This window comes from Monomorium pharaonis, chromosome 6 (assembly GCF_013373865.1).
Source record: "Monomorium pharaonis isolate MP-MQ-018 chromosome 6, ASM1337386v2, whole genome shotgun sequence".
Classification (NCBI taxonomy): Eukaryota; Metazoa; Arthropoda; class Insecta; order Hymenoptera; family Formicidae; genus Monomorium; species Monomorium pharaonis.
In genome coordinates, this window is record NC_050472.1 from 25,616,367 (window position 1) to 25,643,952 (window position 27,586).

General features: G+C 39.7%; 1 protein-coding gene across 9 annotated transcripts in view; it reads left to right on the top strand.

Annotated features, from left to right (window-relative positions):
• The first annotated feature begins 419 nt into the window (after positions 1-419).
• The window catches only part of LOC105840160 (tyrosine-protein phosphatase Lar), a 403,816-nt gene continuing 376,649 nt past the window's right edge, over positions 420-27,586 (top strand). For all 9 annotated transcript variants that reach the window (XM_012686967.3, XM_012686969.3, XM_012686974.3 and 6 more), the window contains exon 1: positions 420-1,068. The gene's annotated coding sequence lies outside the window, so the exon portion shown is untranslated. The remainder of the gene's footprint in view (positions 1,069-27,586) is intronic.

Here is a 27,586-nt window from a genome sequence, read left to right on the forward strand (position 1 = left end):
AGAGAAAAAAGAAGTCAAGTGACTCGTGCAAAAGCGAGCCGCTTGCCATTTTACCGCGCCGCGCCGAGAAAAAGGAGTTTGCAACGAGTTGCCGGCACCGCTTTCCCGTATCTTTACGGCCACGCCGGGGTCGGCAATCGAATTTAGGGGTAGAAAGCGAACGTGCGAGGGATTGCGTCCGAGAGCCTGGACCTTCCGCGGAGCGAACAAGTGCAGGAGCTACCGTGAAGGGACGATTTTCTCTTAACGGGGAGGAGGATTTTCTCGACCACCCTGTATAGGCACATCGTGCGATATATATATATATATATATATATATCTATATAGGAAGCGACGTGCCGCACGCACACAGGCTAAGCGACAAAACGCGGAGCATGCGCTCGAGCACCCACGAGTGTACGACCGTGGCTTTTAGATTCAGTTTAACCCCCGGCCTCAGCAGGGGTAGAACGCGTTTCAGCACCGTCCAGCAACGTGGGTTTATCGTATCGTACAGCAGCATCGTTTGTCCCGGCGAAGCTCGTTTCTCTTCGTCACCTCTCTCTTTCTCTCTGCCTGTTACTCCGTTACCGTTGTCACAGAGTCACGTAGAGTAGAACGAGTCAATGACGAGTCAGGCGCAACGCCCAAATAGTAGATATTCGTGTGTCTGGTCGAACGATGAGAGCCTGAACGCCTAGACGAGACTGTAATTCTCTACTATCGCATATCGAACGTCTATGTCGTCCCGCGACAACGAGAATTTCGCGAGTGAACGTTCCCTGGCCGGCCGGCCAAAGGCGGCCCGAAGCGTATTCCGCGTCTCGACGAGACAAAGAGCGTCAGCGTGAGACGGAGTGAAATAAAAGGCAGCAATTTCCGCGTCTGCTATTGTGGTGCTGGTGCTGGTTGATAGCAATAATAATAGTAGTAGTAGTAATAGTAGTGGGTTCTTGTCGGTGGTGGTAGTAGTGGTGGCACACGTGAACACTCGACGACGGCGTATACAGCGTGGAAAAATGCGGTGAACCATCCCCCGCTGTCCCGCGGCGCGCTACGAAGCATTCCTCAAGCAGCCCGCCCATTCAGGTGAGTGCGAGAGATATTCCTTTTTCCGCACCCTTTTCTCGACGCGCCCCTTCTCTCCCCTCCCCCTTCTCCGCGAGAGCATTTTTCTTTCCGTGCCCGGGACGCGCGGACAATAATTGCATACCGAGATGACGTCGACGTGCATGCGAGGATGCTCCGATCGACGAACTCAATAGCATTCTTGTCGCAGATTAGCGATAAATGTTATTACGCGATTCTGTATAATATATTGATGTCAAATACAATTTATGTACCGTGACAAACAAAAATACTCAATTGAAATGGCTGCATTGAATGTTTTGAATGTATACTTTGGAAATATTTTTAAATCGCGAGTACACGACGGTTTTTACACAAGCAATTAAACTGAAACGAATATTTGCTTTCATTAACAAATATAAAATGTTATGTTTATAATATGTAATGTAAGTTTGCATTACATTGGTTTTACTGCTGTTCATGCATTTCACTCGCGCAATATTTATAAATGAATGCAACGTAGTTTTCCAGAACCGATGCACCACGTGTGGCATTTTGCCGCAATTTGCTTTCACGCAAAAATAATCATTATCGATGCGAGCACTATGAGGCACGATAATCCGTTCTCAAGGCACGCTTATAAACTGGATGTAAACTATATATAAAAATAGATATAAAAATATGTTCAGTACATCAATGGTTAGCAGACGTTGTAACGATCGATTTTGCCGAGGCGTGACTGTCGATTCAGGTCGTTGCGCGAGTATAGTATTTTTAACGACGGTACAATGAACTCTAAGGCTTCATAATGCACGAGGACCGCGATTAAAAGCCGGATTTCTCTGTATGGTCATACAAAACGTGCACGGTTACTTTGTAACTCGTGAATGAGGTCCGCTCGCGCGTTCAACGTGCAATCCGATTACGTTTCAAGCAAGGCGACGATCGATCGAGAACGGCGATAATCTAAGCTTTTAGCTTGGCGAGACTTTTCTCGTGAACGTCAAAAGCGATTGTATGAAAAATTTAAGTTTTAACCTTCTCCAAATGCTTCAAAGATTTAGCTTGGGACGTATTATTATATTATTGTGATCTCAATCGACGGATAGTCTCACTCGATTATCTATGTAATCCCTTCTTAATACTATATAGGTTTCATATAGGTAAAGAAGATTGCAGATCGGGTGGATGTATTCGTAATAATTTATTGCGGTTGAGTGAACAGGAAACGTGACATTTGATATTCCAACGAGCAGATGCTTACGCCACATTGCCGTGTCGTGTCATTTTATCGCGTAACTTCTATGTATACATTTTTTAGTTGTTATCTGCGTAAAGCTTAAGCCATTCTCGTTTAATATTTATGCATTACGTAAGTCGAAATTCGAGATTGCGTATATGAAATAGCGAATTCTGTTTATGCATCAAACATACGCATCTTCTTAATGAAGATAATATTTGATATGTCAAAAGAATCATACATAAATCAAATAAATTGCTAAGATAATTAATATTAGGCTGAAAGAAATTGGGATTAAGAATTAATATGATAATACGAAACACGCTGTATAAATATTGTTTTTTCAATGGAATAATTTCTAGAATGGTTATTCTTCGTAAAGAAAGTAATTTTACCCATGCTTAATTGTATTTAGCTCGCCTTTAAAAGACATTATTTATACTACTTTTATTCTTTAAATCCCTCAATTTAACTTTTGCAACTTTAACTCCCGTTAATACTGTTCCGCACTCGGGCGTTATAGCTTGTTATGGCGGAAGATTAAAGCACGTGTGTATACGTATACGGTACAAATAACTGATCGTCAGTGGAGCATTTACGTTTCCGCACCTAATTATGCTTCCCGTTTGCCTTGAGTGGTAGCTTACGAATATTCGAGGTATTAGCAAAGATTACGGGGGTGAGGTACGAGTTTGATCCATGAAAGTACGCACAGTACACTCGTCTCCTGCCGCGTGCACGGGCGAACAAAGTATCAGGTGTACCGAGAATCCTCCGGCAATAAGTTACAGAACTTTACTTCTCTGATCCCTCCAGCGGTTTTCCACGGATACGGCTATTTCAGTACTTGTCTAACCTCCTTCACCTCAAATGAAGGAGAATGTCATATTTCTATATTCATTCCGTGACATATTGTTTTTTTGCTGAGCTAGAATCAAATTTGAAGTACGGTACGAGAGAAATTTGTCAGAAATTTTATTACAATTCGAATTAATTCAATTATTTAACTTTTTAAATTAAATTTGTCGACACGATTTTTTACTTGCCAGATGATTAAGAAATATTTAAAGCATGAAGAATTAGGACGATGCTTTTTATTTTGAAATAATAATTGTTCTAAATTGTAGTTTATACAACCGAAAGAATATATTAAAGTTTTGCTCTTCTTGTTTATTTGCTCCACTTATAATTATCATATTTATCAGAAGCAATATCCATCATTAATTGCCTTTAGGCGTGAGATTTCGATCCAGGAAATTGCGGCTTGACTGGTTGAGGCCAGTGTTATGTTTCGAATACATTGTATTTAATAGGATTACTAATCGGTTTGATACATCGGATTATATATAAATTTACTACTAGACAGAGCAATCATTATTTAACAATACGATAATATCAGGAAATATTTTACAAATTTATTGTTCTGAAATCTAATCGTAACGACAAAAAATTTACAGTTTGTCGGTATATTAATCGGTATATTTTATGAGACACTGCGACGAGGTATTTTTGATCAGTGGCGCACGATTAATTTCGAATAGTACTAGTTATATACTAGAATTACTCGAAAGGAAACGAATAGACAGATGTCATTCATGTTCGTATTATTTCACTGTGTAGGATTCGTGTGTGTAAGCCGTATTTCCTCTCATATCATCGACGACATTGATATTGATTGTGAGACCCACTCACACGTTCCATACTTCTTCGATTGCTGTCCGATACTCGACGGAATAAATAAAAACGTGCAATAAGGTTCAATATCTTCTTTTATATATAGAAATTATATTTATATTTATGATAGATGTATTACTGAAACTTGAAGACAATTTTGTCATTGTTAGAAATTTATGTGATCACTTCAACGCCATCCTTCTCATATTTCGCGTATTTTCCCCAATTCAACTACACTTTTGGATTACTTTTGAATATTACAGTAATTATCGAAACCATATTATACGATCGCTCAGCTGGACAGTTCGCTTGTTAATTCTTTCGAAACGTGACCCAAAATTTCAATAATTTCAATTAGACGAACAATTTTCGAAATTGCTGGTATTTCGGGTAATTTAAATCTAAGCGATATCGGCTCATCCGAAGGTTTATTGATGAAAATGTATTCAGTGTAGTTTGCGTATTTATGTAGAAAATACATGAGAGATTGCTTAAAAAATATCCTGCTTTGTACAATTTTCTTCCAATGGAATATATAATATTACTTCGGAATATATGTACACAGTTTCTAGTCTTTTATTTTATTTTATTTTTATTTTTAAGCTTTTTTTATTTTTAACTCTTGTGTCTTATTTTAGTAGCCATTCCATTAACTAATAGCGTTCTTTTAAAGGGTTCAATCTTGTTAAATGTCGGATTAGTAACGCACATGTAGTCTCTCATACGCTTTATGCGGTAACTTCGATGCGCTCTCTGATGACATTAATCTCATCGACGCAGTGGTGATTATATCTGGCGATTACGATCGATGAACATATTCGTCATGGTGGCTTAAGTGCGCCAGGGTGTCAGTTAGTCGTCATTAAATTCTCATTTTAAACATTTTACCATCGAGTTACAGTTTCGTTCTTGCAGACTATTGATTAATCTGTATTTATAGTTGCTATTATTTATAGCTGTTTATTTTTAACTGTAATATCGCGCGCGACTTTCTCAGTTTTATCTGTGATACCGCCATCGTCATACACGGCAAAAATATATAACGGGCACTAGGCGATGTACACTTGAACTTCGATATAATATCGTTACGCGCTTACTCGCATGTTGCTAGAATAAAAGAGAACGAAAAATGCGATAGGTGAAAGAAAAACATTTTCTAACGTACATATCGATTTGCACTTTTAACAGATGATAAATATTTTGCAAAGCTGAGTTCTTAACACATCTCCACGGCGTATATTTATTTTTTAACGTGCGCGCGCGATATGATTCTTTCGTTACAACGTCTGACGTCTGCAATCGTGCTTAAGATATTAAATTGAATTGGACGGAGCTATAATCGATAGATCGAAGCAGCGTTTAGCACGCCAAACCCTACATCCAAACTCAAGTTTCGATCGTTAACGGCATTTTACGGCGTTTAACAAATGCCGGGGGGGACCGCGCCAAACGGTACGGCGAGGCACGGTGACGTCGATGGTGCGGGTGCGACATTAATCTCATCGACAGGACGTTGAGGGTGATTATGGATGGTGGAGAGGCTCGTTCGGCGTCCCAATGGTGCGCAGGATGGCAACGTTATACGCCGTAGGGATTCGCGGCGCGGACGATAGCGTTTGCGGGAGGGACTGTGGCTCTCGATGGAGGGAACGAACCGCGCCATGGCATTCCAAAAGAGAGAGAGAGAGAGAGAGAGAGAGGGAGGGAGGTTTGGGGGAGGGGGAAAACTGAGGACGTAGGCGAACGCAAGCGAACGTGAGCTAGCGTATATGCGTACGTATGCGTTCCACACGTTGCGCTTGCACGCACGCTCTCAGCACACCGCAAATAGTTTCGGGAATCTCTAGCATGTGTTGCGAACGCGGTGATATGATTTAGGAATCGCTTCCTGCACGGGCCATATCCAGCTTCTGCCTGGGATTTGCCTGCCACGCAACGGGCGTTATACATCCCTTCGAAATGGTCCTCTCCGAAACGGCGCGGCGGCGCCATAGCATTGCCGACGCCGCGTTCCGATGGCGTTACCCCATGGCACGATAGCGCTCGCTAAGATTTACCGAGCTTACGTGACCTTCCGTCCGCGAAATTAGGCCGATTCATCATATCTTGTCTGAATGCCGAGTGAGAGAGAGAGAGAGAGAGATAGAGGGAACAGAGAAATAGAGAGATCCGCCTGCGCTCTATTCAGAGAACTGCGATCGGTTGCGTTGACGTCTCTCATCGCAAGGCATATTCTGCCCATGGGACATATCGATCATCTCATAATATATCACCTCTTCGCCATGGTGCCCTGCCCGTGATCGCCTTAGCCACTGAAGGAGGGTCTGGACGTCAGACGCAATCAGCCCAATTATCATACCAGCGATAAGCTGGTGAACTGCCTTGACCGTGACGTTTTGCCTTTTTGTTATCGGTGTCAAATCAGACATCAAATCGGGTGATACTCTCATTTCGTGACGTATAAACATACTCTGACATTCTTATTCTTATTATTTATATTGAGAGAAACGCATTGATGTAACATAGTGACAGTAAATGTAGAGATATTTGTACGTCACAACTGTCAATAATGCGATATGTTCGTTGATATTTGATTTTCGTAAAAATGTGCGAACGGCAAATAGATTTTTCACGGGGAAAAAAGCTAATAAAGGCTAATTCTTTTCCGTACATTATTGAGATTTTTCGCGTGTTTAACATCTGTATTTTGTATCTGCATTGCAACAATAATTTGTTTACCAGATTGTTAACCAGATTTAGCGAATAATCTTTGCACCAGATCGATCACTTAATTGACTTTGGCTCAGGTAAAACCGCTAAATTAAGCGTTGATTTTATTAAATTTAAACGTCAAAGTTCGATTATTTTTAGAGCAAGGTGAGACGGTATCTCACATCCAAATAGCTTAACCTTTTAAAAGAGATCCATTTTTATAATGAATCGAAAGAATATATCGAGATGCGCTTTACTGCGATTGATAATAAATTAATAAATTAATTCCAATGTGATGATTCATGCATAAAAAGTTGCATACAAATCCTCACGCAAAACTTTGCACGAGTATAATGTTATTATTCCATTCGCATGATTTTACCAAATGATTAGCGAACGAGCCGAAGCTATGTGCCTGTACGTGCGCGTTAATTTCATTATCCGCCCTCCATGTTAAACTTTCGCGATGAGGACGCAATTGGTTTATATCGCGTTCTCTATCATTCGAGCCCTGCATTTTATTTCTTTGTTGCGTGCCGGACGATGGCTGTTGGCGAATACTCATGGAAATTTTCTGCGCGTTAGTCGCGCCGCAATAAAGTACTATAAAAAAAGAAAAACAGATTTTTGCTTGTTCGAGCGTAAATACTGTTGAACAATCACGATGGGATGCTCGCTCTCGCTGTTCGCAAAAAACAAATCTAAAGAAAGAAAAGACGAGGTGGAAGGCGTGTTTACGAAGTGAATAAGCAATGGCTCTTTTCGATAATTTTGGAGATATTAGGCATTTACTAAATTTCTACCCGTAATTCACATAATCCATCTTCGCGATCGCACGCGATGATGAAGTTAACGATGGGTTTACTCGCACTTATGTACAACTCGGCGCATATATACATATTTCCGACTTTACTCGTGCTTAAAAACGGATGTGTATTGTTGCATCGGGCACATTTATGCAACCGTCTTCCTCCACTCCTCTTCCTCACCTCCCCGATTTTGCACGAAACATGAAGCGGTCGGAAACGATCGATAATCGGGGGAGAAGTAATATCAAAAACGACACGTTCATGCAGACGAATGAAAGATGGATATTTTTCAAACGCTCTCGATTCTCACCTCGTTCGTTTTTCGGCAGGTGTCCCAATAGCGTGAAATCCCTTTTTCCCGTGCTCATCGTTCGCATTTCGCTTTTGCTCTTCTTTCGTGGCGTCCGATGCCACTTCAGCCTTCTCCCAGGTTACCCTTTTCTCCATTTCTATCTTTAACGGTTGGTGAATTTTTCAGCATGCACCTGTTTCGTCGGTCGCGTTTGCCGGGTTGCCTAAGGGGATACTCGAGAGGGCTTAAGGACACTGTTTTCTTTTTTCTCCCTTTTTTTTCTCATTATCTGTCATTTTTTCCTATCATGGATATTTAGATTTCTCGAAAGATATATTCAGTGTTATTGTAACATATATTACACCGCTTTGTTTTAGATTTTACACACGCACACACACACACACACACACACACACACACACACACACACACACACACACACACACACACACACACACACACACACACACACACACACACACACACACACACAGGCACGCACAACCATTAAGATAAAAACGTACGCCGTTTTAGACGAATAATTTATTATACTTACCGCTTCTGTAATTAATAAGTAACAAAGAGATACCCTATCGCGCACGATGATTTATTCAGGTCAGTTCAATTTTTCTTCTTAACGCGATCACAGATACATAGGATACATGGCCAATCGATCGCTTTAATCTCCGAACTTAATCGCACACTTAAAATGCTGTATAGTCTCGAAAATTGTGATAAGGTCAAAGCGGCGGCGCGGCGAAGTCTCGCGTGAATCTCGACGTTTCGGGACAGGCTTCGTCGTCGACAAAACGAGCCCGAAGCGGCCGTGACGTACATTCACGGAGCGTGAAGTTACGATAAACGGCCGCGATGTTGGGACAAGACGGATAAGAGGCAGCAGTCGCGGCGGCGGGCGGGTGACTCGGTTTTTGCGGCAGTGAGCGTTGCACGGAATAGCGCCGGCAACGAGAGCGCGCGCCTAGAGGTAGGCAGGAACCCAACCGAGAAATAAGGGCGACCGAAGAGAGAGAGAGAGCGAGACGAAGCGAGGCTTATCGCTCGGGGATAAGCTGCTCCCAAAGCGAACGAATAAAATAATACCGAGAGCGCAACGCGGAAACAAGGGATGTTTACGAAGAAACTGAAGAGTACGTCAGAAATAGCAGGTTTTTCATTTATAATTAACTTTCGTACTTTCCGTTGGAATATTGAATAGTTTTAGATTTTTTTTTTTTTTTTTTTTTTTTTTTTGACTACAGATATAATTAAGTTCCGAGAAATTTTTAGACAGTAAATTGCATCCAAATTAGAAAAGAGTTAGTTGCAATTAACTTCACAAAAGCTTATTATTATACGAATTGTCAAATATTAATTTACATTTGTCGCAAAGTTATATAAAATTAGTAAAAGTTTTGGTATTTATTAACGCAAACAAAACAGTTACAAAAACAGATGTTTCATAAAATAAGAGGGAAATACTTATACAGGAAGGTATTAAAGAAGCGGAAGGAACGCGGAAAGTAACGAAAGTAGGTCATACAGACTAAAGTCGATGAGAAGGAAGATAACGTGATAGAATGAACAAGAGGGAAAGAGAAAGAGAGAGGGAGAGAGAGAGAGAGAAAACGGGCGAGGATAAGCGGCTAAGATTAACGAGCTAAAGTCCAGAAGAAGCGATGGATGGATGGTGCAGGCCGGAAACAGGAAAATATAAACGAACGGAAGAGAGATGAGAAGGAAGTACGAGAAGGTACGAAGGGAATGTTAATGACAGAGTACCAGCACGAGAGAGTGACGTCGCAAAGAGAAGTCTGGCGCGTTCGTTCTATGCGTGCCTATGAAGCTCGCACATCCTATAACGTTCGTCTGAAAATGATAGGGTAGATGTACATGAGGCTTAGATTTGATATAGCAACAGCTCTAATTTCGACTTTCTTTCTCTCTTTCGCCGAGCTGCTCCTCCATTCCCTCTTGCAATTCACCTCGTGATTAGTCGAGAGATCGCCGCAGGCTCAGAAGACGGCAAGATAGTATAGGCTGCTCGTACTTTGCGCAAAGAGGGTTCGGCAAAAGCGGAATTGGCTTTTGGCCGAGCTGCGACTGACATTTAATCTCGGCAATTTTGCTACCGTGTGTGTATCGGATCAAGTTCGATGACAATAAATTTTTCTGGAAGTAACAATAGCTGATAATAATTTTTTAAAGATGTTAAGGAGGGAGGGAGGGAGGGAGAGAGAGAGAGAGAAAGAGAGAGATGCGATTGTAAAAACACGACTACCAATGTGATAAAAAGCTTTTATTAATTATGACATGGAAAGTAAAATATTTTTTTATGCATATATCTAAAGTGATACTTCACTTTAATTTGATATATAAATTAAATTTTTAGAATTTTTTTACTCTTACCATACGTTTAAACGCAAAATAATATCTAGAAATGATTTCATAACACGATACTTGTAAACGGACTGTTCTTCGAACTGATTAATTTTGATTTTTTAAATATCTTAAATTCAATACATTAAATATAGAGATTATTTTTAAATATTTTAAACGGATATTTTAAAAGATTCTTGGCAATTATTAGTATTTATTCCATTGAGTGTTTTAATCAATTATCTCAAATTCTAAAAATACACTTTGTTTTCCTCCTGTAACTTTTGAGTTTCTCGCAAACGCGAGCGAAAAAATAGAACGTGTGTGGCTAACACCGTACGCTCGAATTCACGATAGTTCTCTGTCGTGAGGACATTGTGTACCAACCACGTTAATTGACGTTTGGTGCTGCGCGGGGTAAAACGTTCAGGTTATTGGCACATAAACGGCAGAGAGGAGTTAACAAACATGGGAAACCTACAAACTAGATCTCCGCCGGAAGCCTCTCCGACTGTCGTTATACTGTCTATTTATGAATATGCAACAGTCACGAGTTATGCGTTGTTGCGAGCGAGCGCCCATCCGTGTTCGCAAAGGTTTAGACTATTGTGTAATGTCATTTGCTTTTCAGTGCATTAATTATCGTCGTCGAACGTCGATAACTAGGTGACGTTATAGCGCTACGTGAAAAAAGCCGCCGTCGTCATAAATCTAAATCAGCGCGACTTCGCAATAAAACTGTCTGGAGAAGCATTATAATTTTGACCCGCGCGTATGCATAAGCATAAATAATTTAAAAAATTATGCGTTTACATGACGAGTTGTCCGCAATAATAAAAAAAAAGAAGCACAAGGCAGCCGGATACGTAGGTGAACAAGCGTTTACGCACTTGTATTCCCATTACGCATTTCGGACAGGCTATTGTACTTCGGGATGTAATTTGTTACATTTTGAAATTATCTTGATAAAGTTGTTGCTTTGTTCATCAACATTTGATGCAACGCACGTGCAAAGCGGGATTGAATCGTGTTGCTTTAGAATACAAACGTACCGACTTGGAATATCTGATTCATACTGATACCAGGTAACTGTAGAGTACATGCTGTCGAATATCACAGGTGTGATTCACGACGCACAATACAGAACATGTAATTCCAAACTATGTGATAAAGCTACTCACGGCAGAGTTGAAATTTTTATTTTACATTTTAGAAGAGATATATGCCATTTAATTTCAGAATGTACACGATGAAAAGAGATTACGTAAAACTTGATCAATAACGCTAGTATTCGCGACATTGGTTTAATGTGCTAATTCAGCTAATTATATTTGACCTCGTGGTTTTTTCTTCGCGATAAAGTATTTTACTCATGCTCTCGTGTGCTTTTGACGATTTAGTAGGGACGCCAGATTTTTTTATTATTGCGCTGAGGTATATTAAGCTGGCTGAGCCATATCAGAACACATCGATTTCTACATAGGAATTATTTGCTAACTATTTGCTATCTTTTGATGACAAAAAAATTTGTTTTCTTACCAAAGACTACTAAATAATTAGCAAATAATTCCTATATTAATGATTTTTTTATTTGGTTAATGTACATGGGTTTTTTCTATTGGCTAAATAGCTTAATATTAGCTATCTAGCCACTGGTATTTTTTTTGGCTGGAGCAAAAAAATTTTTTTATCAAAAAATAGTAAATAATTCCAATGTAGAAATAGATGTGTTTTGATGATATGACTCAGTCAGCTTAATATACCTATTGCGCTGCGATCGTGAGGTTTCACGGTAGACTTTTTTGTTATCAATATTGTGACTTATAAAGTTGAACATTTTTTCAATTTTTCATATCGCTTAATACAAAAAAAATTCTTCATTCCCGCAATTGTATTTTTAAAGTAACAGATCCGCTTAAGAAGACTCATCGTGATGTCACAAATTTCTATTGTCTGTTGTGAAGATATATCTTACACTGTATTGTACACTTTCTCTTATTTCGATGAGCTAATCTTTCATCTCGTTCAATAATGAGGCTCTCTGTATTCGCGAAAGTACATAGGCAGTTGTTGCATAGAGTACTTGAAAAAGCATAGGCGTGCTTTTGGTGAACAAGCTCGTGCACGCTCTACTGCGTCGGCGTATTTGTATGAAATAGCGAGAGATGAAAGGAGGCGGAAGGAATCGGTGGTACCGCGAAGAGCCCGGCACATAAAGCAAGAGTACCGCGAGAGGGACGCAACTGACTAGACGCACGGGACGCTTGTTTCGACGTTGCGAAAGAGATCCATGAGAGAGGAGGACCGTCGTCGCCTCCGAGAGAGGCTCCGCTAGCCTCCGGCGTCCCTCCGCGCGCCTTCATCCCCTTCCTGTACAGTGCCAGTCAAGCCTGCATTGTTTGAGTTATCACAATGGCGGAACAAAACCTCAACCGGGGGATCGAACTCCACTCCAAAGCCCAAGCGCTCTCTGTTGCCTTTCCCCTCGACGGCAGAGGCGCCGCCACCGTTTTCCCTTCCTCCGTGCACTCCGTGTTCACCAACTCACCATGCTACCCCACGGTTCTGGTCTTCTCCTGTTCTCCCTCTCTTGCACTAGGTCCGCAAACAACAAAACTACCCCCGAGCGTGGCACTGCCGCGTGGCGCGCATTCCGCCCTTTTCTCTCTTTCTCTTTTCTCACTCTCTATCTCATTTTCTGCAACCCCTTTCCCAGTTCCCGGACGCTCCACCTCTTCCGCCACTGTTCGCGGTAGAAGCTGCCGCTTTTTGAAATGCAAGTACTAGTCGCGGAACAAAAGGCAAAGGTTGGCGGTGCAAGATGAGTCCATTGTGTCGGCATGAGCGCGCATATACGTCGATGTTTTTCGAATTGCGATGCTAGCTCCGTGTTCCTTGGTACGCAAGATAAATGTTCGCATTGTGGTGAATCGCCAGCGGAGGTATCTAGGAAGGGTTTCGGGTCTAATTGATTGTATGAGAAAATTGTATACGACTAATATTTATTTATATTCTCACTAAAAAAAACTTGTATTTATTTCAATTTTTTCATTGATTAGTTTTAAAATTTGATAATAAACTAATGATATTTTTTTTAACTTTGATGAATCATACAAGCATTTTATATTTTTCGAAATTTTCTCAGCGAAACTTGATTATTTACTACTACAATGCTTTGTGTTCTAATTCTATTCCTTTTACTATCATGATCGATTATCACTTTATTAAATTAGTACATTAATTTTACTCTTTACTACAAAACATTTAAGAGAAAGTATTTTCCTTTGTTACATGTGAATAGTTCAGTGGTTTTCGTTTACCGATATATCAACCCTCGAGGCGTACAATATATTATTACACAATGTGTTATACAGTGTATAAGACATACAAAATAATTTAATAATGGTTACCTTTGATCAATGTTATAAATGGAAACAATTAAATATTTAAATTTTGTTATCAATTTTATTACGTTTGTAGTTAACGTCTAATTTAAAGTGCATCTAACGATAAATAATAGTTCAAATTTATTTTTGCTTACTTATTTTTGTTATTGTATTATTTATCTATTTAAAAGAATTAACAGTTAGAATTACTGTTACTTTAAATAAATAAGAGCTGTGTAAAATTTGTCTTTTTTAAAGTAGAACATTGCGCCATACATCCTATAAAATATTAGTGGTAAAAAGTTGGACAAAAACGAAATTACAAATTTAGAGGGACGATCATATTTATCGTGAAAAGTCAGATTTTATCGTGATATTTCTCGTGATATGTAATTTGATTAGACGTTCTTATAATACTATGAATTTGTGTAGTTATCACGAGAGATCTTTCTTGGTCTGTTCTTTGTCGATCGTTTTATCGCGCGCAAACGAATTTCATCGAACTGAACCTGTGGACCGCTCTCCGCCTGCTTTGCCGATCTTCTTCGTCACCGCAGTTAGTGTTTTTTTAACGGTTTTTATTTCTTACAGTCTTTTTTTACATTCTTTTATGGCACCGACTACCTGCGCTCAACGTAATTTCTTCGATCATTTTATATTATCTTTTTTTTTCTTTATTTTACTTTTTATCTCTTCCCTCACTTGCTGCTCTGTTCTCTTCGATGACTAGACCGATCACACGATTCTCTTAAAAGAATTACGTAAAAACGGAGTTTCTCTCGTCATCTTTGCTCGATTCTTCCTTATTTTTTCATACATTATTCTTTGCTGTATAGAGTATATGTATAAGGTAATTTATTTTAATCTTAACAGTGGAATACCTGAAAATTATGGGATTTTAGAAAGAAATGTTTCAGACAATAGGTTCAAGTTTCGGGGCGGAAGAAATCAAATAATGGTAGAATTAATTTTTTGAAAAAACCATTTTTTTATATTATTTGTCTTATTTGAAATTATTTGTCTCTCTACAACACCTGAAATATTTCTATGGTTTTTTTTTGAAACTTGACTATTAAGATTAAAATGAATCAATATATATATCATCATGCAGTTTTTGAAAGCGATAGTTTTTGTACGCTTCATATTTGATATAAAATTTTGTTAGATTTCGCTTTTGTTTTGATATTGTCAATTACAATTATTATATAATCTGTTTTAATATATTAATTGCACACACATAATGCATAATATTTAAATGATTATATTTATATATTCAAATATACCATTCAGAAACAGGTCTCGTACTAATCGAGCACGTACGATCACAGCATAGATTTGTACCTTGAACTCGGTAGGCAACTTGGAACGCAAGCATATTAATCTGCAGATACGTAGAGCGTATGGGCCCGGGAATTAATTTCAAACAATTGGCCCGTACGAAGTTTGTGCAGAGTGGTTATAGGATGTGATAGCGACGGTTCCATCTTTTAGAGAAATCGATTCAAGCCGTTGATTAAGACAATATATTTTTTTGAACGTGTTATATTATTTTTGTCTCAGAAAATTTTTAATGTGTCATGAATAAGTGCAGTTTTAAATCCTGTGAAAATCTAATTTTTTTCTTATAACAATTTTTTTAATCCTATTGTAAAATACGGTTTACGATTTTTTATGTTAATAATAACGCGATGCAAATTTTTAGAAAAAATTGCAATGTTGAGTACAGCTCTGAGTAATTGATTGAATTCTAAATTAGTGGCTAAATTTCACAATGTCACAAATGTTTGCGGCACACCTTCGTAACCAAATCTTGAGATTGATTTTGCTCGGGAATCATGTTGCGAATAGGATGGTACTTACTTCCTGAGGATCACTTAAATGCGACTTCATAGTATGATTTTCATGGTGTAACTACATAGTGAGAATCTACAACAAGGCGCTCTCTCTCTTTCTCTCTCTCTCTCTCTCTCTCTTGATACTATCTTTTTAATAATTTATATTAAAAAATTAAAGTTACCAAGAAAATTTATCTCAAAGTTTTTTTGTACGTTAATTTTTGGATAGTACAAAATATGACAAGAAAAGATGAAAAACAGAAAAACATATTTTGCAATATTTTATTTGTATTAGTGAATCTCTTATAAAATTTGTAAAATTCGATATTTTTATATTTTATTTTCTGTTGAGTCGCTTGTGTTTGCATCGTTTCACATTTTAGTTTAATATATGATTACATTTGGGAGAAATATAATCATTATTTGGACGAGCAGCAATTGTACCATTAAAGTATAATTGATATTACTCTTTATCGAGTATACTTAATTATTCAAGAACTCAGACAAGGTATAACGATTTTGTCGCAATCGTACATTGAAAGAATTGAAATATTGAAATACACACAGCAAATTAAATATCTGTTATACATCTATGATATATCTATATAAGCAAATGAAAATTTAATTTCAGAGCTCATTAAATTATGCACTTTTTTCATTGCCTCTGTGGCCATCCGAGAGATATGTTTATTCAATAGAAACCGCCTATTTAAAACACATTGAGCGACGAAGCATTTTTTTTTTATTGTATGATAATCTCGTACGATAAATCCAGGATTTTGAAAATTCATGGAGAGATGAAATTCTCTCTTATTTTCATATGCATTTTCCTGTATCCAATACTAATATTTTAAAGTGAGGCTTTAAAACAAATTGAATTATATTTATCTGAAATAAAAACATAAATCTCGCAATTATAACAATTTATGTATGTGTATGGCGTTTAAATTTATTACAAATAAGCTTCTACATTTTATATCATATACATTGACGCTATGGCTACGCTGGAAACATATTTGATCGTAGTTGTATCATCGTACTTATGCTTCATGATGGATACTCATTCGAGGATATCGAAAAAACACGCGCACTAATCACAATGATATGACGATCGCCTGATTGCTCGTTCGACATTTCCGATACTCGAGCGATGTATAAGCGATGAACTTCGAACGTTGACATATGTGACATACGATCGTCATTTCGCTGGCATGGAATAGACGCGACAAGCACAAATTACGAACGTTTGATTACTATTGGATGTGTACCATTATTTGAGCCGTTCTTATGGCATTGCAAACCAAAACGTGGAAATCGTATTTTGAATTATCGTCGAACGAAATTTGCAATGCAAAGCAGAATAAAGTTGCCCACTGCCAATTACGTGCAACAACAAAATGTAATGTTATTCCTCTGCTTTGCAAATAGTCCAATCACCCTTCTATGATCCTCATGGTTTACCGCACGTCGCGTGGCACGTTCGCACGCACTCCTGTGCATCTCGTGGAATTGTCAACGCTGTAATCACATGGAAGCACCTGCGACCGCACGAAGCTCGGCTATAATGCGCCTTGTAATCTCAAGAGTCAAGCTCTACATCATCGAGATCGTCACGAACGGAAGCTTCAAATTGCTCGTGGATTATCGATACACGTTGGGTTTTTTCGCGTCACGTGCGGATAGTCGATCCGTCACCAATATCAAATTTATCGCCATCATGCCCGTTTACTAACGTAATTTATCTCGCGACGATAACGGCCTTCTCGTAAATCAGCGCCGATTGATTCGCTCGTTCATGGTGCTCGTTCATTTTACTCTGGTTTACATGAGATTCACATTTCAATAACTTGAAGAACAGTAATAATGTCAAAAGAAAATAATTCTTACTCTTTTAGTGTTATTTTGACATGTTTGTATTTTTTTTACTGGATTTTAATAGCTTTTAATAATAAACATGTAATATAATTGATTATGTTTTTAATTGATCAAAATCGTATAAATTACTGTATAAATCGAGACCAAAAAATAGTCTCGATTCTTATAAGCTTAAATACAATCAATATTGTGGTCAATGAAGTAAAAAAAATCTTAAACATTCGAATATTCTTTTATAATTTAAAATAATACAAAATGAGCCTCAAGAAAGAGAGCATAAATCATATAATTTTAGAACAGACCGTGATTATTTCCGAAGCCGCTCTTCAGATCATCACTGAAGAATACCGTAAGTCGCGTAATACCGAGGTGACGCTTCCTCTCTCGCGCGCCCGCCTAAGTAATCACGCTCAGTCCACTGTTTCATCCCTTATTCCCTTTGTTCCGCGTCCCGACTTTCTTTGCCGCGCTCTCTCTCTCGGTGTCGGTAGAACGTGCAAAATGGAATTTGCTGGCGTTAAGTCGGAGTGCTTACGGTGCTTTATTTCTTCACGCTCCCGCCCTGTCTTTTCTTCCCTTGCACGCCGCACGACGAACGACCTCTCTTCGTTAGCCGCTGATTATTCGGCTCGTTACCATTGGCATTCCATTCTCTTGCCTCTCCTTCTCCTCGCCTTCTCTTTCTCGCTGAAGATAAGGGCGCGCGCGCGACTCGTAAAATTAGTAGTCGCCGTTTACGAGTTCTTCGGCGGGGATACCGCACAAATTGAATTTACGCGAGCAGATGGACGCTATCCTGCGGCCTTCGTTCTGTGTTCCTTCCGACGCGAGAGAAAACAATACGGGAAGGGAAAAAGGAGGAAAAAGAGGCAAACGTATTGTTTTTCGTGGTGCACGAAAACAAAGAAACAAAAAGTGTAATAAAAATTGAAAAGCACGATTAAACGCAAGGGATATTGGATAAGAATTAAAAAAAACGGCGTGTTTTTTTGTTTAATTACTAGAATTAATCACAAGAATCTCTAATGAATGTTCACACAATAATAAGCAATAATTAATTTCTCATGAGAAGATGAAACAAGCTCAAAGAAGAAAAATGTTGGATCAATGACGAGAGTACTCCACTTAATCTCGTACACTGCGCGTAGTACACTCGATATGTAGTCGATAACGAGCAACTCAACGGACCGTGGATGCGCTTTATACGTTTATATGGCCAAGACGACGCAGAGAAATTGGCGGCGGCGGCAATGAGGTCGAGGGGGACAGGACGAGGGTGGCTCGGTGGCGGAAAACGTGTAGGTTCCTCGTGTCTATGGGGAGGTAATGGGAGGTCTGGTAAGTCTACTGCCGATAGAATAAAGTTGTCAGCCACGGCCTGAGACATCCCGTCCGAACCGCCTCATAAATCTCTCGAAAGTTTCGCCGACGAGAGTCGTCGTTTTTTTTTTATTTTTTAGCACTTTTGCATCCTTCGCGCGTTCACACGCACACACACATGCACTGTCGAGACAACGCTTATAAACTGTTACGTCGAGCCTCGACACACTCTCTCGATTCTGACTATCGTTGTTGGTGCACATTATTGATCTACTTGCGTAGAGGAGCAGGACGAATAGGTTGCTTACGATATTCAATTTTATTCAGGTGCGACAGGTTCTCAAACGTTTTATCTGGAACGACACATTTTGTTTTATGGATATCTTTTGGATGAATAATTAAATGACGTATTTTTTTTATATTTTGAACTGAAAAAATTCAGGACATTCTAAGCGGTGTATTTTTTATATTATTTATCTGTGACAACGCTCATTATCTTCCTCGATTATCGATCGTTAGCCTATTTACATGTTCCGGTTCACACGCGGCAATCGTTAGAATGAGGATATGCTAACGAACATGATTGACAAACGGTACTAATTAACGTACCTAGCATTGCTTTATGGAGCAACTATCTTTGATATCGATTCAATGTAATTCCGCTTTCGAATTCCCATTGCGTGTTTCGCATTACTGATCCTAACAACGAAATATGTACGAAACTTTACGCAGGGTATAATGTGTGTGATTTCGGTTATCAACGATGTTGTGCGTCAACCTAAAATTTCTGTTGTCGCATAAGAGATCGCCGCTTTGCTAACGACCGCAGCCATTGCGGTCCATGATGTTTTGCTTGACTTCCTAAGGAGAGTCCGTAAATCACGGCTAAACGGGTTGCGATCCACGGTCGTTATACCAAATTTTCACATAATACACACACGGGACCGTGTACCGCTAAATTTATACCAGTCATTACAAACACCATGGTTTATGCAGTTTCTGCGTCGCGTACTAATTGAAACAAAAAATTCCGTCCACCCCTGGTATGAGTAGCATTCTCGTGTAAAACCCGTTAATCGCAAGCTAGCTTCGCCTCGAAAACATTTACGATGCTTACTTGGCGAAATTAATTGACACTCTTTGTAAGTGTTGCGCAGGATAATTAAAAAAATAATTACTACGTAATTTACAATGTAATGTGAAATTTTTTATTTGCATCTTTTCGTATACTTTTATCAAAATGTCAAGACAGCCGCTACGATATTATTATTCAAACGTAAAATTTCTAGACATCTGTATTCAGCGCAATCTTACTTTTTATCTTGAGGAGTAACAGAAGGAGATGCAATTCGCGTCGGGAAAGTAGCGCGAGAGTAATACTGATGCTCCTTAAGGTTGCCGGCTAATGTAAGAACGACATAACTTGGCAGTTACCTCTCACTTGCTTCCTCGCGACGTCAGGAAATACGTTTCTTTGCCGGGATCTTGCTCAACGGTATTAGGAAGAATTACCACCGTTCTTGTCCCCGAAGAACGTAGATTATTCTATTCCGTGCTCAGTGAGAGACTCAGAAAGAGGCTCATTTCATCCGAGCGTGAAGTGTCCCTTTCCTTTCTCACCGTTAAATCTTCAGCTAAGTTACGCGAAGTGCGCTTTGGCACCTTACCTGGGTAATTTCGGCGGTCGTGTCATTTAGAGTGAAATCCTAATCACCAGTGATGTTGATGCCAACGCGCGCGAACCGGCGAACCTGAACATGTTCGTCGACGCCGACGAACACGTACGTTCGAGAATACGTACCAAATGTCACCGCAGAAACGCCGCTGTTGAAGAGTCGCTACATTGTATGGCCGGTTCTCTCTCACCCTTTCTCTCTTCTTCCTTCTCTCTCTCTCTCTCTCTCTCTCTCTCTCTCTCTCTCTCTTCTCTTTTGTTGTGTAGCAATGCTCGGTCAAGTGCCATGTGCGTCGTTAACAGCATTTCCTGAATGCACCCTTGTTTCAACGCATCCTCTATGCCGCTTTGGAGCTACAACTTATTTTCACATGAACGTAGATGCATTGTATACAATTTATTAATATGAAACACGGAATTAAAAAATTAAGAAATTTCAAAAAATTTTGAAGCATGTAATTGGAAATAAAATTAATTTAATGTTTAGGCTTGTTTTGTAATTCTTAACGAAGTTCGGTATTATTGTATTATCATTACGCAAATATTTGAAAAGCTGCGTATGACAGTCAAGAGTTACATATTAAATGTGTAGATTAGATATCATAAAAGAATGATATAATAAATAATATGTTGTCACTTGGTACTTTCGTACGCTTACATCGGCACATTTCTATATATTGTCGACTCAGCAACAACAGTATTTCCTATTATTACTATTCTCCTTTGTATTTATATTAATAGCTTTATCCCACGTGAAATACATGGTAATGTATCCATTTACAGGGACGAGACTGTGTACAAAATCTGAGTCTTATGTCAACTGCGAGTTAAGATTAATTATGCGCTGGTAAAAAAGCGCAAACGAAATACGACTGTTGGCGACGGATGGTGCCAAGCGCGAAGAAACCTTAACATTTATTGCCGACGAATACAGCGGTGCGGCGCGAGAAAAAAAAACGGCGGAATATTATTATACTGCATCATAGTCACTCGCAAGGCGCGGAGAAAAATGCTTTTGCATCTGCGGCTGACTAACGTTGGGATATAAGTAATGGTTGCGCGAATTTCCTGCGGGGCGATGTGTTACCGGTGTGTTTTCCGCGGACCGGCGATACGCCAGTTTCTTATTGCCTTGGAAGCCGTTGGCTTTTATTGCGAGCAAAAAGTGCATATCAAAAGGGGAAACCGCGAACGAGTAACATCGCCAACGGTATAAACGCCGTGCTCACGCGTGGGACATCAAAAACTCTAACAATTGTGAGAACGCGCTGCCGCGTCGATGAACGAAACTGTTCCCTTAGAATTATTTGTCCGTCCATTTGAAAGCACTCTTACGAGTTCTCCGCAGAGCGATTTAACGATGATAATTATAAGAGGGAACTCTCAAGTGCCCGGCAGATACCTGCGTTCTCGAAAGAAGCATTATGAACAATGAAATCAAATGGTACTACTCGTGAACATTTCTACAATAAGCTGAGAAAAACGATGCCATTCTCCGGCTCAAATGGAAGTTCTCTCCGCGAAAGCTCGCTACAATCCTTTCGTTGAAATTTTCGATGTCAATCTCAATGGGAAAAATTGGTCTCTTCCTTTACTTGATCTTATTTTATTATGTCATCATAACGTTACTTCCCCACGTAATCTGTGATATTACAGAGAAAAATTCTCCGAAGCGACATAATTTAATCATACGTGGAGGTAATGCAATGGTTATCTTTTTGTCTTTTTCAAACTTATCGAAAACATTGCATTTAATAATGGGAAAAAAATTGTGAAGCACTTGTAATTTTCTCATTTAATTCTTATCACTCGACTTTATTATCAGTAAATATACGTCATTGCACAATTGTCAAAATCAATAAAACAGTTCGGACGGATAAAATATTACATCGCGTTGCTAATAAAAAATCGATACTTTCATCTCTAGTGTTTTAATTTCTAAAAAATTTCTAGTGCTCTGTATCGGTGATCCAATCGCTAAAACGTAAAACTGATCGGCGACAATAAAAAGGTAGTGGTAACGGCAACGTCGCGCGATATTCTGCCGAGGGTAAAGTCCGCGCTCCATTATCATCCCCTAAATCACACCGGTAACGTTTTTGGAACGGTCGTAACTCCGGACTCGGATGTTTTTGGCCTCATTAGTAGCCGTCTCTTGGCTTGATGCGCTACATGGAGGAGGGTCCCGTTAGGCCAAGAGGGAGCTGAAGGACCTCGCCGGCGAGATGGTAGGTAGAGTCGGGTGAGGCGAGAGGGTAGGTGAAGTGGAAGGAGCTAACAGTGGCTGCGATTAATATTCCCCGGTTCTACCGAGAGAGAACCCCCGCACCTCGTGTCTTCGTCCCTGTGCCAAGCCTTCTCCCGTGTGTTTGCGCTTTGAGTCACAATCACCGACAACGTCGACGCCTACGTCATCGCTACATATCTTTTGAGCCCCGTGTTATGTGTAATATCACGCTGAATCGGAAGCACTTTGCGGCGTGACAGCGATTAATTAACGAACACGTAGCTGTCGTTTCTCGCTCTCCCCTTCACTTTCAACAATTAGGTGAGCTTCAATATATTACGAAGACATTTACAGGGCTATATCAAATACGACAGGATCGATTAGGATTAGTCTAGAAAATTATATAGGTAATTGCTAAATTAAACAATTCTTACCAGAGATTATTTATAAATGTTAATTCAAATTTTTTAATCAATTAACAATTATTAATTTATTAACTAATATCTTAAAAGACATCTAATTTCTCTAATTTTATGATATTATATTGAAAATGAAGTTAAAAAGTTATAAATGTTTAAATTGTTAATGTCATTATCAATTATTATATTTATTCAACGAAAATAGCAAACATTTGTAATAATTCGATTGTCAATATTAACTTTGTTGCAATATTAATTTGAGGTATTACTTTTATAATTATACATATAATAGATATTATCTCTTTACACACAAACAAACATCTATATATAAAATATTGCTACGTATAACACGATAATCGGAAAACTTTTCTAAGCAATAGAGAAATCGAGGTGATATTACAATAGTACAGATGAACAGTTTGCTTGGTTCTCGCAAACTCTCATTACGATTCAATGAATCCTCGTGGAATGTGGGAAGGGATCTATTTGCGAGATTATTTCATATCCGGCAAAGCCATTATAATAGTCCAGAGTTAGGAGGGAGGGAGAAATTACGGAGAGTTAAAAGTGTCATTCGCGTACCGCTTTCCGGTTTCCGGCCATGAGATAATTAAGGATCGCAGTTAATTCCGCAAGTCCAGCCACCACGCGCAGGTGCTCCAATGCGACGTTATACAATATAAGTGCATATATCTATATACATATACATATATATGTATATGCATATATATATATGTGTGTGTGTATATATATGCATACACATGTACGTGTCCGCATGTACATATTGTTCGCACAAGCCATCTAGAAGCTGGAGGCGTATTACGGGAATGATGCGTTTATGGAGCTTGCAGATGCGTGTATCGTCGCCTTAATCTTTGCACCGTGAAAATTAATGAATTTGTCTAGAGTTATATAGTTGCGTGTTGAGAAAAAAAAATTATTTTAAAAATATAATAAACTTTTATTTTTGCAAACATTTTCCTTTAGTTTAAATATGTTGGTGCAAATGTACGTGAATAGATCTTATGTATAACGTATTGGCATGCACTTTACCGTACTAAAATTGTTATAAAATTATTTGGTCGCCGTCGCGTTATGACTATGGATGTTGGTTTTTACGATTATAACTACGCTGTGATACACCACAAAATCACTGATTACGAGGGACATTACGGGTTGCTCCCTTGATTCGGGAGCAAATACCAGTAACTAAGGCGACGTAACATTTATTACCTGCCGCGGCTGTCGCTCCGCGAAACAGCGTTACGTAAAGCGCGTACGTTCACCGCGCGTTGTACGTGCAATGAATATGCAGCAAAATCTCCGGGGAGATCGTTGGGATCGCAGACTGGCATTGTAAGAAAATCAACCGCGTTAGAGTAGAATATAAAGTTCTTCGCGTCTCTCAATAGCGGCGACGCAAACCGGCTGTTATAAACAAGCAAGCATACTAATTAACCGCTTTCAACCTTTCGGGAACGCTACAATTTCAGCTAATTAATAGCCGCGCTGCCGCGCGATACCCTCCACCCCCCCGTGTACAGACATCTCGCCAACTTCTTCTGCGCGAGCGTTTAAGAAAGCATAATCCGAACACGCTGGTCCGCCCTCGTAATTTACTGGAGCGCCCGCGTTTAACAACGCGGCGGGGAAGAAGCCTACGAACCTCTAAATTACCTAGGATACTCGCGAGACGGAAGAATACGGAGGCGAGAGAGGAAGCGACGAAGGAAGAGAGACAAGGAGATCCCGCTACAGCGGCGAGTATTATGCAGAGCGCGGCGGACTGGAGTGCATGAGAAATTAGTGTCTCGTTGCCATAAGACCAATGGCGTCGTCTGTGCAGTATGGCCGACATGGTAAAGCGCCGGGTTTTATTTACAATCTCTAGAAAATAGGTAGAATCGGACGGAGTGGGGAATAGCGGGCTGAAAGATGATTTAGTCGCGGTGAGTGAGAAATGAAGGGAAAAAAGGCGGAATATCCTCGTAATTAATGAAAGAGCACGAATACTCGACGACACTCTTACGGGACGTAAATCTACTTATAAAACTCTGACATTTTTTTCCCATCGTTCGCGGATAGATATGTTAAAACTAGAATTGATATGTTGACATTGATAAGAATAGTGTGTCAAATTGTGAATCACTATAGTGTATCGACTCGCAATTTTTATAAACGGAAACGCGACATGTGAAGGACGTAGCGGAATAATTTCTGAACGTACAAACGGAGGGAACTGCGACGAGAATGAGACGAACGAAAGAAAGGGGCTAGCGGAAAATAAGGCGGCAGAAGCGTGACATCTTCCTCCAGCGTAGCGTAAAACTTTAGTATAGGACGCCAAAGGAAAGCCCGTCTCGAAAAGAGGTTGCGCGCCGAGTTTCTACGAGAGTATGTGTTAAAACCAGCTTTCTCTCTCTCTCTCTCTCTCTCTCTCTCTCTCTCTCTCTCTCTTTCTCTCTCGCTCGCATCCAAAAGAAAAAAGCACGATGAATGAAAGTAAATGGGCGGACACTTATAACAGCTAAGGAGTCAAATATCCGTGTCGAATAATCTGCATAACCGCATCAAAGCCGTGATCCTCGGCAGGAAGGAAAGAAGGAGAATTTGAAAACTGGGAGAGAGGAACACCGCTTAAAACACCGGAAAAAGGGCCGAAAACGGGAGGAAGCGAGCGAGGAACGTGGCGGTGAAACGCAGAACTCCGAGTGCGGTGGAGCAGGATGGGATTGGATAGCGCGCGATTACGATACGTAACCCACATTCCCAGCTGTCTGGTTTGCGCGCCGTACGGTTGTTGCACCCGGTAGAGTCGATAGCCAATTACCGCGAACGTATACACCGATGGTGCATGCATATACGTGGTCGTATCCGCGCGATAGCTCGACGCGCGATACTCGTCCGAGATCGAATATAAGCAAGAAGGTGCGTTCTCGCGCGCGCACGAGAGCGCGTTCGTTTGCATAGAATTTGTGTACCGACGGCTTTACGAGGTTGTCGACGTCGTGTAAGTGCCATCCCTATTTTCATCTTCCCCCTTCGTATTTCCTCCTCCTCGTGAGAGAGGGTGAGCGACATTGCGAGAGCCGCGCCTCTGCTGCTGCTACTGCTGCTGCGAGACGCATTCGGTGCAACTACGTAGGAACAATCGAGAATGCTGTTCGACGGGTATCAATCGATGCCCGAAGGTAGGGTAAGTTCAAGTCGATGCGCAAGTCGAAACGTATTTCGCAACGATCCTTTGTGAAACGTAACGCTTGGAGACCGATACTTGGGAGCAACTATGTCTTTTTTAAGATATCCAATAAAAAAGTTATTTCTTTCCGGAGCGTTCTACAAAAAAAAAACTATTTTTTTTTTAAAGCTAAATATTGTGTGAATTTTCAACTTGTATCATACATGATATTAGCATCGACGAAAATTATTTTTGTACATACGCATTTACGTGAAAATGTGCTGTAGCGTATATCGATATGGCGATTATTCACGTCAGGAATTCCAGGGATATAAAAAGCAAAATAATTTCTATAGTCTTATATTTTCATCGCACATACTTCCGATGTAATTGACTCACGCTAGTCGTGGGGTATACCCCCAACGACTTAATGCGCTGCTTTCGCCTCGCCAACCCAGTAATCTAATTCTGAAATGGCGCCTTAAGACGCGAATTAACGATTCGGTGTAATAAAGCATGCGACACAATTTCCAAGTGAATCGGTTTAACCTCAATAGTAATTACAGTGATTACGAGTAATTAAAGTCAATGGCGTGATAAAGACACTATTGTACAAGAATCTCGGAATGTTGTCACTCTTATGACAGACAATATTTTAGACGATTGGAATTCTTTTACGTAAAATACATATACGGTTCACCTGCATCATTCTTTCAAGTCACAATTCATCGAAGACTAAAAAAATTGGATGAAAATTATTATTCTTCGTCCGATGCATAGTTGTTATATGGAATGCAATAATATTTGTAATTAATTCTTTATTTCTAATTATTCTAAACAATAAACAGTTTTATCTTCCGTCATCGTCAATAAGTTGTTCGCAGTTGATTCGAATAAAGGATAAATCTGTCGGAAACGCATTGTGTACGAAAATCTTGCGTAGGTTTCGAGCGTAAAGATGGCTCGATATATCGCGTCTTGACTTCGCCAGTCAATTTTGATCGACGTCTCTATGCTCGCTCGAGGCATCGCGGCGCTACGATTGTGAACGGTACTTAAGCCGATGTGCTATCGACACGCTTGGGAATTGGAGCTGGTAGGGCAGCTGCTACTAAAGTATGCATGAGCAGAGACTGTTTTGTATCGGTAGCTTCATTGTGCGCGAGCGAGTGCTCCTTGTACACGCTAGATTGTACCGTAGCTGCACTGCAGAAGCTACAATATGTACTTCGTGCAGCAACCATACGATTAAGGATGATATCCGACGTCTCCTCTTTCGAAGCATTTTATAAATCTCACGAGAGTAAACATTCAAAAATCAACATAACGGAAGAGTATGTTTTAGTTACGATTTATCGAAGCAATTCCATGTGAGGAAACGCCAAAGTAAATTTCCGTGTAACAAGATACAAACGGGGTCATGATTAAACGAAACTCGTACATAAGTTAGACAATCATACAGGTAGTAATATCTGCGGAACGTTATTCGTATCTTCTTACAGCCATCGTATTATAGGAAAC